This window comes from Lissotriton vulgaris, chromosome 8 (genome assembly GCF_964263255.1).
Source record: "Lissotriton vulgaris chromosome 8, aLisVul1.2, whole genome shotgun sequence".
In the NCBI taxonomy this organism is placed as follows: Eukaryota; Metazoa; Chordata; class Amphibia; order Caudata; family Salamandridae; genus Lissotriton; species Lissotriton vulgaris.
This window is the reverse complement of record NC_141696.1, coordinates 465,312,794-465,322,395: the sequence shown is the minus strand read 5'-3', so window position 1 is coordinate 465,322,395 and position 9,602 is coordinate 465,312,794.

Here is a 9,602-nt window from a genome sequence, read left to right as displayed (position 1 = left end):
GAGAGACTGAGAGAGACTGACAGAGAGAAGAACTGACAGAGAGAGACTGACTAAGAGAGAGACTGACTAAGAGAGAGACTGACTGACTAAGAGAGAGAGACTGACTGACTGAGAGAGACTGATTGAGAGAGAGACTGAGAGACTGACTGACAGAGAGAGAATGACAGAGAGACAGAGAGAAACTGACTGAGAGAGAGAGACTCACAGATAGAGACTGACTGACAGAGATAGAGAGACTGACAGAGAGAGGGACTGATAGAGAGACTGACAGGCAGAGGGACTGACAGACAGAGGGACTGACAGGGAGAGAGACTGGCTGAGAGAGAGAGACTGAGAGAGAGACTGACAGAGAGAGGGACTGACTGAGAGAGACTGACAGAGAGAGAGAGAGAGACCAACTGACTGACTGACAGACTGACTGACAGGGAGATGGACTGACTAGGAGAGACTGACAGAGAGAAGAACTGACTAAGAGAGAGACTGACTGACTAAGAGAGAGAGACTGACTGATTGAGAGAGACTGATTGAGAGAGAGAGACTGAGAGACTGACTGACAGAGAGAGAATGACAGAGAGAGAGAGAGAGAGAGAGAGAGAGAGAGACTGAGAATCTGACAGAGAGAGAGACTGACTGACAGAGAGAGAGACTGACAGAGAGAGACTGACTGACAGAGAGAGAGACTGACAGATAGAGAGAGACTGGCTGACTGAAAGAGAGAAACTGACAGAGAGAGACTGTGAGAGACTGACTGACAGAAAGGGAGAGACTGACTGACAGAAAGAGAGAGCCTGACTGAGAGAGAGACTGACTGACTAAGAGAGACTGACAGAAAGAGAGAGATAGAGAGACTGACAGAGAGAGGGACTGATAGAGAGACTGACAGGCAGAGGGACTGACAGACAGAAGGACTGACAGGGAGAGAGACTGACTGAGAGAGAGACTAAGAGAGAGACTGACAGAGAGAGGGACTGACTGAGAGAGACTGACAGAGAGAGAGAGAGACTGACTGGCTGACAGACTGACTGAGAGAGAGAGAGACTGACTGACTGACTGACTGACAGACTGACTGACTGAGAGAGACTGAGTGACTGAGAGAGACTGAATGACAGAGAGAGATAGACTGACTGACTAAGAGAGAGAGACCGACTGACTGACAGACTGGCAGAGAGAGAGAGAGACTGACTGACAGACTGACTGACTGACTGAGAGAGACTGACTGACTGAGAGAGAGACTGAATGACAGAGAGAGATAGACTGACTGACTGAGAGAGAGAGACTGACAGAGAGAGAGAGAGAGAGAGAGAGAGAGAGAGAGAGAGAGAAAGAGAGAGAGAGAGAGAGACTGTGATGGAATTGGGGTCAAAGTGTGTATGAAGCTATGCAATGCCTCTTAAGATTGCTATTGTCTACTAATAAAAATGTATTATCAAAATGGGCTCTTTGTAGTTACATCTGCTTTTGAAATACTGCATTGTCGCATTGTCTAATGTTTTAAAACGGAAACGAGAAGGAGCAGTGTTGGAATTAGGTAGCCTGGCCTAGGGCAAGACTAGCATAACAGAGGCACAGTGTAAAGGTTGCAGACCACCCAAAAGTAATTCCACGCAATAGCACTCAAAAAGAAAAACACTACACCAAAATTATATGAAAATACGTACTGCTTTATATAAAAATAATATTCTCTGTGTTGTCAAACATTAGTAGCTCACATATAAATAGCTCAAAACATTTCAAGTCACTTTTAGGTTCAGCAGTTACACTTTTTAAGTTACTAGCGGATCAGCACGTTGTCTTTAAAGCAGTTACTAAATTCTGAAACTCCTATCACACTTTTGTATTAGGATAAACTGTACCTTAGAATCAATCAGGCTAATTATTACTCCGCTAGAATCTTGGGAGGAAACTACTACTCTCTATAAACCAAAGCAGATATTATCACAATATTAGCATTCTTTTTTAAGCAGGAGGACTGACCTTAAAAATTCACATCACATCACTAGATTTCCTAATAGTTAGCTATACATTTACTGTACTCTGCGCACCTTATACTATCTCTTAACACAGCATTGCTTTAAAGGTTGGCAAGAGCAGCACTTAAATCAGATCAGAGCAACACCCCTTTGCATGGATAACAGTACAGTTTTCCTTCTAATCCTCTTTTAAAAGCCACTGGTTAAGAACCATTTAGATCAATAGTTAATTAAGCCCTGCCAGAGTTCCCTTAGGGACCCCAAACTCTTGGAGACAGAGTCTCAGCGTTCTCCCTGGTAGGATATCTAGTCAGAGCACTGGTTCCTTAGGTAGAAGGCTCTTTCCCCTTATACTACCTCCTTACTTGCGTTTCAGGGTCCTGAGTTGTCAAAGAGCGAGTGGGGGCGGACCACGTGCCAGGTTAGAGTGGTTTAGCACCGGCCAGGCACCTCAGCCTCCAGGGCACCAGCGTTCCCCTCTCCCACTCGAGCGAGCTCCTCTGGTGGCGCTCGAGCGGGGAAAGGACTTCAACCGCTTCACTGGGAGTCAGCCGGCTCCTCCGTTTCTCGCCTCTCGCTCGCGCCGGCTCCTCCGTTTGGCGCTTGAGCGAGGGAGAGATACCAGACACCTACTCGGGCTGCAGCGGTAGCCGGCGCTCCTCTGCACACGCTGATGTCGTCGCTCAACGCGCAGCCTCCGAGGAAGGACGCTCTTCTCTCCCGGACCCGCCTGCCAATCTCCGCCTCCTCCTATCCGGCCCCGCCTCACGGAGCCGGGCCGCTCAAGGGGACATGCGCGAAAGGCGAGTGTTTCACCGCCTGAGGTCGCGTTGTTCAATCGACGCCGCCTTCCTCTTCCGCCCACTTTGACACTGACGAGGGCTTGCGCAGTCCGCTCCTCACCTCAGAGCCCTTAATCACAGCTCCACAACAGCGCCGCTCGCCCACACCGATGCAGGGACAGCACGGCTAGCTGGACGACCGCTTCTGCTCCTTCAGCATTCCCACGCCGACCCAGGTGTAGAACAGCTTGTGGTCCCGCTGTCTCCGCTTCTCCAGCCCTGGTGGTCACAGGTAGGGGTTTGGCACCAGGGGGGCGCGATTTCAGCAGTTGGGCAGCACTGGGGTACAAGCAGAGCAAGGGGAAGGGGCACCAGGATAAGCCCCTCTCCGTAGGAGAGACCTTCTTCACAGTCTCTCCAGAATCAAACTGCTGAGCAGAGGACTGCGCTCCGCAGCGCTGCAGTCTCCTTCTCCTATAGACTTCCCCTATATATTTTAGAAAAGGGGCAAGCTAGGCGCCCAGGGTCCCCAGTAACTTCCCACAGCGGGGCCAGGGCAAATAACCAACAGGGGAATCGTGGGTTGGACCAATAAGGTGGCTTCCCAGTCTAGGAGGTCAATCCTAAGTCCAGCCTCTTCCCACCCTCAGCTACAGCCTGTCCTCCAGCTGACTTCCACAGGTAGACAAAATGGCTGCCCCGCATTCCGCCTTATATAGGCTGCCCTTCAGTGGTCCAGAATGGACCAGAAGGTTCTGGAATGCCCTATGTTAGGCTATGGCCAAGTTCTGTTGGTGACAGTTGGGGCAGTTGGTGGCCACCATTTTAGGTGGTGCCAACTTTCCTGTCAGAACAGGCCTCTGGGCCTGAGGTAAAAGATTATGAGGGGGAGAGAGAACACCTATCCCCCTGGCCAACACCTACAAAAAGTCAGTAGACACAAAAAATTAATAAGGGTATGAGGGGCAAAAAGGGGACAAAATAAATAAAAATTAGGAGGGACTTCGCCAAAGAGCCAGACAGGTCTAACACGCGTCCCCCCCAGCTGAAAGTGGGGAGAACTACCCAACCCCTTGGGAGTCCTCATCACTAAGGCGGAAATACCTGGAGAGACCGTCTGCATTGGCGTGGTCTACTCCAGGCCGATGTTCCACCCGGAAGTCCATTCCCTGTAGGGAGATGGACCACCTCAACAACTTGGGATTTTCCCCCTTCATTTGCATCAGCCAACGAAGGGGTCGGTGGTCAGTCTGAACCAGGAAGTGCGAGCCAAAGAGGTATGGCCGCAGCTTCTTCAGAGCCCACACCACCGCAAAAGCTTCCCTCTCAATGGCACTCCACTTCTGTTCCCGGGGAAGCAGTCTCCTGGATAGGAAGACTACAGGTTGATCCAGGCCCTCTTCATTGAGTTGCGATAACACTGCTCCAATGCCATGTTCTGATGCATCTGTTTGGACAATGAACTCCTTGGAGAAGTCTGGGGCCCTCAGGACCGGTGCCGCACACATTGCCTGTTTCAACTTTTCAAAGGCTTGCTGACAAGCCTTTGTCCAAACTACCCGTCGAGGTTGTTTCTTGGAGGTGAGCTCTGTGAGGGGCGCTACAATAGTGCCATACCCCTTCACAAAGCGACGGTAGTATCCTGTGAGGCCCGGAAAAGCTCGGACCTCAGTCTGTGTCTTGGGGGGTTCCCAGGCCATGATTGCCTCAATCTTCGCCTGCAGGGGCTGCACAGTCCCCCTACCCACCAAGTGTCCAAGGTACACAACCGACCCCTGCCCAATCTGGCATTTGCTGGCTTTGATGGTCAATCCAGCTTGTCTCAGGGCCTGGAGAGCGGCCTGCAAATGCTGCAGATGGTCCTCCCAACTGCTACTGAAGACAGCAATGTCATCCAAGTAAGCAGCAGAGAAACTCTCCATTCCAGAGAGGACCTGGTTCACCAGCCGCTGAAATGTGGCAGGGGCGTTCTTGAGCCCAAAGGGCATCACACAGAACTGGTAGTGTCCCTCAGGCGTGGAGAAGGCTGACCTTTCCCTTGCTCCATCTGTCAAGGAGATCTGCCAGTACCCTGAAGTGAGGTCAAAGGTACTCAGATATTGGGCAGCTCCTAGCCGGTCAATCAATTCATCCGCCCTAGGGATCGGATGAGCATCAGTCCTTGTCACTGAATTCAGTCCTCTGTAATCCACACAGAACCTCAGTTCAGGTGTGGTGCCTGGGGGTGCGGCTTTTGGCACGAGCACCACCGGACTGGACCAAGGGCTGTTGGAAGGTTCAATTACTCCCAGCTCTAGCATCTTGGCAACTTCTCCATGGATGCTAGCCTTCACCTTGTCAGACAGCCGGTAGGTCTTGGACTTCACTGGTGGGCTGTCTCCTGTGTCCACATCATGGGTACACAGGTGGGTCCTTCCCGGGACAAGGGAGAACAACGAAGAGTACTGCTCCAGGATCTGGCGGCAGTCTTCCCGTAGCTCGGGAGTTAGAGTAGGAGAGAGAATCACTCCCTCCACTGACCCATCCTTCTCTTGGGACGAAAAGAGATCTGGGAGAGGTTCGCTTTCCGCTTCCTCTTCCCCGTCAGTCACCATCATCAGCATGACTTCGGGCCTCTCATGGTGGGGCTTGAGTCGGTTGGCATGCAGCACCCGTAGGGGCTGTCGAGGGGTCTTAAGGTCCACCAGGTATGTGGCCTTACCCTTCTTTTCCAACACCTCAAAGGGGCCTGTCCAGCAATCCTGGAGGGCGCTAAGCTCTCCAGGCTCCATCACCCACACTTTCTGTCCAGGCTCCAGTTCCACCTGGTGAGCGTTGTGGTCATACCACTCCTTCATGACTGCCTGGCTGGCCTCCAAGTTGTCAGAAGCTTGCTTCCACAACTTCGCCATTTGGCTCCTTAAGGCCAGCATGTAGCTCACCACATCCTGGGGGGGTTTCCTGGGAGATTTCTCCCAACCATCCTTCACCAGGCTGAGAGGACCGCGTACAGGGTGCCCATACAGAAGCTCAAAGGGGCTGAAGCCCACTCCCTTCTGGGGCACTTCCCTGTAGGAAAAGAGTAAACAGGGTAGGAGGACATCCCATTTCCTCCGCAGGCTCTCGGGCAGACTTCTGATCATGCCCTTCAAGGTCTTATTAAACCTCTCAACCAGTCCATTCGACTGGGGGTGATAAGGAGTGGTGAACCGGTAGGTCACTCCACACTCCTTCCACATGGCCCGCATGTAAGCTGACAGGAAGTTGGTCCCCCTGTCGGACACAACTTCCTTGGGAAATCCCACTCGGGTAAAGATTCCCATTAGGGCTCTTGCCACTACAGGTGCAGTGACTGTCCTCAGAGGTATGGCCTCTGGGTACCGTGTGGCATGATCCACCAGTACCAGGATAAACCTGTGACCAGCTGCTGTTGGTGGATCCAAAGGCCCTACAATGACGATGCCCACCCTCTCAAAGGGGGTGCTAACGACTGGAAGTGGTTCCAGGGGAGCTTTTAGCTTCACCCCTGTTTTCCCACTGGCCTGGCAGGTTACACATGTCCTACAGTATGTGTTGGACGCCACTTTCATCTGAGGCCAGTAAAAGTGGAGGACAAGCCGTGCAAAGGTCTTATCCTGGCCTAAGTGTCCTGCCAGGGGTATGGCATGAGCCAGTTCCAAAAGAAAGGCTCGGTACTGTTGCGGGACTACCAAGGCCCTCGATGAACCAGGCGAGGGTACCTTGGGTTCACTGTAGAGGAGTCCATCCTCCCAGTAAATATGGTAATGTCCCGTAACATCACCTGCTGCTTGGGCTTCAGCCTGTCGCCTCAGTCCCTCAAGGGTGGGGCACTCCCTCTGCCCCTTACAGAATTCCTCTCTGGTAGGACCTCCCTCCACATGCCACTCCGCAGGGATGGGTAAATCCTCCAGAGAGTCTACTTCCCCCTCCACGGACTCCTGGTCCACCACCGCAGGTGGCCGATCTGTCTCATGGGGTGTGGAAGCCGGAGCAGGCTTTCTCTGTCTCCGGGTCTGTCCCTTCTTAGCAGCGGGTTGGGCCATTGTTCCAGGCTCCAATCCAGGCGAACTCCCTCTCCGGGCAGTCGCAGACCGTGTGCTGACACAGGCCCAGTCAGGTGTACCCAGCATCGCAGAATGCGTCCGGTATTCCACCTCCCTCCAAGTGTTGTGTTCCATGTCATTCCCCAACAGACAATCGACTGGCACGGCAGGGCTTACGGCAACTCGAAGTGAACCTGCAACCCCCTCCCACTCAAAGGGAACCTCAGCCACTGGATAGTGGCCCATTCTGCCGTCAGCCATCGCGGCGGGGTGGAGTACATTAGGAACAACCTGCTCTGGGGACACCAGCTGACTTCTCACCATAGTCATGCTGGCTCCTGTATCCCTCAGAGCCTCCCCTCTCTGGCCATTGATGGTAACCCATTGCCCATACTTTGTAGTATTTGGGGGCACCTGGATCTTTGGCACCATCTCCGGCTCTCCCAGGGACACTAAGGTGACACCCGCCCACTCACCACCCTTATCTAAGGGCAACTCCTCCCCGAGCGCTACACTAGCTACTCCCGGTGACTTTCCTCCGGTGGGAGGGGGTGGTCTCTTTGGGCATCTGACATCTCCCTTATAATGTCCAACGCCACCGCATTCAAAACAGTGGAGAACCCTGGGCTGCTGGCTTTGGCCAGGATGAGGGTTCCGGGGCGGGTTTGCCCTAGGGGTGAAACCTGCTCCCTTCCCTTGGAAGTTATTTTGGGGACCTTTAGAGAACTCTTTCTTTTTCTCCCCCCCCTCCTTCTTCTGGGGGGCGCCCTGTCCGGCTTTTTGAGATTCCCCTCCAGTCCCCTTGGAGGACACCCGGGTACTTGTCCATATGTCCGCCTCCTCTGCAAGCTTCCGGGGATTGGTCAGCTTGCTGTCTACCAGGTGTTGGCGCAGCTCGGGAAAACATTTCTCGAGGAGGTGTTCTCTCAAAAACAGATCATACAGCCCCTCATAATCCTTTACCTCACTGCCCTTGACCCAACCCTCTAAGGCCTTTCTGGCGTAATCAAGGAAGTCCACCCAGTTCTGAGTGCCCATCTTGTGGCTCCCCCTGAACTTCTGTCGGTACCTTTCTGGGGTGAGCCCGAACTTCCTCAACAACGCCAGCTTCATGGTGGGGTAGTTTGTCTGTTCCTCTGGATCCAGGGCCAGCAAGGTGTCCCGACCAGCAGGAGGCATGTACTTGTACAAACTACCCCCCCAGTGCTTCTCCTGCACTCCATGAACCTTCAGAGAAACCTCATAAGCGGCCAGCCACTTAGCTACATCGTCCCCCTGACTGAAGCTCGCTATCAGGTCCTTTGGGATATAGGGTTTGGTCTCCCTGGCTGACTCCTTTGGTTCGCTGCCACCATTCCTAACAGGAGAGGACCCCCGTCGCAGACTTTGGAGCTCCAGTTCCTTTAGTCTAAACTCGTGGACCATTCTCCTCTCCTCTTTCTCCTGCTCCATCTTAGCCAACTCCCACTTTAGCTGTCTTTTCTCCCTCCTATCGGTGAGCTCGGCTTCCGTTAGGCTTCTCCCAGAGATGCTACTGCCCTTTCTGGAATAGGACACTGGTCCGGTGAGTAAGTTTTCCCCCTCCTGGCGGAATAACTCTTCTACCTCCCCCACCGTGTCCTGGTCAACCTCTTCATCCTCCTCCTTTGTCTCTTGGTGTGCCTCCACCCAGGCCCTAAGGCTAGTCTGGAGCTCCCCCTTCCTGGCACCATGTTTGAAAAAGACCCCCATTTGTTGGCAGAACATTTTCAATTGGGGTACGGAATAGACTTCCAGGTTTTCCACAGCGAACTCCATTGTGAGTCTGGCAAACCTAGGTACACACCAGAAATTTCAGAGTGGCAAAGGCAACCTAAAGCCAACTCCACCCACCACCAGGAATAAATTTAGAAAAAACAAAAAGACTAATTGGGAGGGCCGCAAGGAGAAAACTCCTGGTGTAGGTTGGGTGTATTACGTCAAATTACTAGTAAGTAGCTGCAACCAAGTCCGCAATCCCACCGCTAGGCACCAATATGTTGGAATTAGGTAGCCTGGCCTAGGGCAAGACTAGCATAACAGAGGCACAGTGTAAAGGTTGCAGACCACCCAAAAGTAATTCCACGCAATAGCACTCAAAAAGAAAAACACTACACCAAAATTATATGAAAATACGTACTGCTTTATATAAAAATAATATTCTCTGTGTTGTCAAACATTAGTAGCTCACATATAAATAGCTCAAAACATTTCAAGTCACTTTTAGGTTCAGCAGTTACACTTTTTAAGTTACTAGCGGATCAGCACGTTGTCTTTAAAGCAGTTACTAAATTCTGAAACTCCTATCACACTTTTGTATTAGGATAAACTGTACCTTAGAATCAATCAGGCTAATTATTACTCCGCTAGAATCTTGGGAGGAAACTACTACTCTCTATAAACCAAAGCAGATATTATCACAATATTAGCATTCTTTTTTAAGCAGGAGGACTGACCTTAAAAATTCACATCACATCACTAGATTTCCTAATAGTTAGCTATACATTTACTGTACTCTGCGCACCTTATACTATCTCTTAACACAGCATTGCTTTAAAGGTTGGCAAGAGCAGCACTTAAATCAGATCAGAGCAACACCCCTTTGCATGGATAACAGTACAGTTTTCCTTCTAATCCTCTTTTAAAAGCCACTGGTTAAGAACCATTTAGATCAATAGTTAATTAAGCCCTGCCAGAGTTCCCTTAGGGACCCCAAACTCTTGGAGACAGAGTCTCAGCGTTCTCCCTGGTAGGATATCTAGTCAGAGCACTGGTTCCTTAGGTAGAAG